Here is a 2500-nt window from a genome sequence, read left to right as displayed (position 1 = left end):
AAGACGCTAGCCAGGCACGGCATCTTTTGTGTTTCCAAGATAACTTCAACACACCGTGATGATTCTAAATGTCTGACAATACTTCTCAATAATGTTTGCATCCTCCACGTTGTCGGCGCTAAACCAATGCTAGCTACGCTTAGGCACCCAATCGCACGTCCAACAAGGATACACCAGCGTACCGTAGTAGTATCACAAAAAGCAACACATGCCACTTTAACGCCTATGTTTTCCCGATCATCAGCACAAATCAAATGCTGGCAGGCACCAGTAGCACGTCGAACGAAAGATTAGCACACACAGAGTGATTTTACTACCACACAAACAGATTCATCCCGCACTGCCAAGGCGAGACCACAACACTGGAACGTTGTCGCAGAGACCTAACAAGGCATCCAAACGCCCTGTCAAGGCCACCACTCGGAAGGGTATTATGTAAGCAACACGGGAACTAAGCAACCATCACCCAAGATCACGCTCAAAGGCCGTCTGGCGCGTTCACCCCTTGCCGTGCTCACTCACGGCCACCCCCCTATATATACATATTGCACAAAGAGCTTGGTGACAGGAACAGACATTGATTTCCCTGAGGATGCATAATTTTTAGTATGCTCGCGACGTCGAGGAAAATCTAGGCCACGGGGCTCATTTTCAGGTCATCGTGTCGAGGAAAATAAAGGCAACGGGGCTAGTTTTCATGTCATCGTTCGAGAAATCAAGGCAACGTGTCGAGGAAAATGAAGGCAACGGGGCTAGTTTTCAGGTCATCGTTCGAGAATTCCAAGGCAACGTGTTGGGGGGTGGCCTCATACATGGGTCGTGGGGCTTGGCTTGGCTTGCCCTGTTGGTGCCGATACAGCCTCACGATTCTTAGTTGCCCATCCCACATGCCGGGCACCTATGCGAATGAGACCCCATGGTACCCCCTATATATACATATTGCACAAAGAGCTTGGTGACAGGAACAGACATTGATTTCCCTGATGATGCATAATTTTTGGACACGCAAGACGTCGGGGGGAGGGGACACGGGAGTGGGGCGTCTATGGGGGGAGTTTTGGCCTCGTTTTCGTGAAGACCGGGCGCCTTGGCCATGCCTCGAGCGTGCCAGCCTCGAGAGCGTTGGGCGCTAGACACCAAGTGGGGCGCCGGTGGGAAGCAGTCCCATGGTTCCCCTATATATACATATTGCACAAAGAGCTTGGTGACAGGAACAGACATTGATTTGCCCAGGGATGCATAATTTTGCGAATGTGTCCATAACTCGCTCGAATTAATTCGGATTCACACGAAATGTTGTAGGGATGCTTTTTATTATAAATGAAAGGCTTTGAAATAAAAAAAATGTCATGTTTGGGGCATAAATGTATGTGGCCTATTTTTGGCCATGCCTTGAAGTGTTTGGTTCCCTACTTGTTGATATGTCGCTCAAATCAAGTAGGAATGTCATTGAAACGTTGTGTGGGTCATTGTTAACATAGACGAATGGACTTGAAATGTAATTATATCATGTTCGGGTTTTTTTCCCCTTCGCCTAGTGATAGGCAGGCAGATAAGGCTTTTAGCTATTCATAAGTCGCTTAGATGAACTCGGAAGAACACAGACATAAGTTTGAGTACATCTCAAGCTGTGTTTTTGATTTTGGCATGGAATGTGATGTTTTGGTGCCTTAGCTCCGAGCAGTTCGGATTGGAACTAAAACTTCAATTGACTATGTATTAAGTAGGAACTACAACACTTAAACGGACTCGGTTACAACACTTTTCTCCCTTCATCGTTTGACTTGCTTAGAAATCAGCTCATGGTGTGTCAAGGCCCCTTGTTCCTTAGACCGGTGAGGATGGGCTTGGGTCGTTCGTGGGCATGTGTGTGGCAAGATGCCTTGTTCCCTTGGTCGTTCATGGGGTAGTGTGTGGGAAGAAGCCTTGTTCACTTGGTCGTTCATGGGTGTTTGTGTGGGAAGTAGCCTTGTTCAGTTGGTCGTTCATGGGTGTTTGTGTGGGAAGTAGCCTTGTTCCCTTGGTCGTTCATGGGGTTGTGTGTGGGAAGAAGGCTTGTTCACTTGGTCGTTCATGGGTGTTTGTGTGGGAAGGTGCTTTTTTCCCTTGGTCGTTCATGGGGTAGTGTGTGGGAAGAAGCCTTGTTCACTTGGTCGTTCATGGGTGTTTGTGTGGGAAGTAGCCTTGTTCAGTTGGTCGTTCATGGGTGTTTGTGTGGGAAGTAGCCTTGTTCCCTTGGTCGTTCATGGGGTTGTGTATGGGAAGAAGCCTTGTTCACTTGGTCGTTCATGGGTGTTTGTGTGGGAAGGTGCTTTTTTCCCTTGGTCGTTCATGGCCTTGTTCCCTTGGTCGTTCATGGGCATGTGTGTGGCAAGGTGTCTTGTTCCCTTGGTCGTTCATGGGCGTGTGTGTTGCAAGGTGCCTTGTTCCCTTGGTCGTTCATGGGCGTGTGTGTGGCAAGGTGCCTTGTTCCCTTGGTCGTTCATGGGCATGTGTGTGG

The sequence above is a fragment of the Lactuca virosa genome, unplaced genomic scaffold, assembly GCF_052849685.1.
Source record: "Lactuca virosa cultivar CGN04683 unplaced genomic scaffold, Lactuca_virosa_CGN04683_v6 scaffold_106, whole genome shotgun sequence".
Lineage (NCBI taxonomy): Eukaryota > Viridiplantae > Streptophyta > Magnoliopsida > Asterales > Asteraceae > Lactuca > Lactuca virosa.
The sequence above is the reverse complement of the archived record's forward strand: the minus strand, read 5'-3'. Positions refer to the sequence as shown.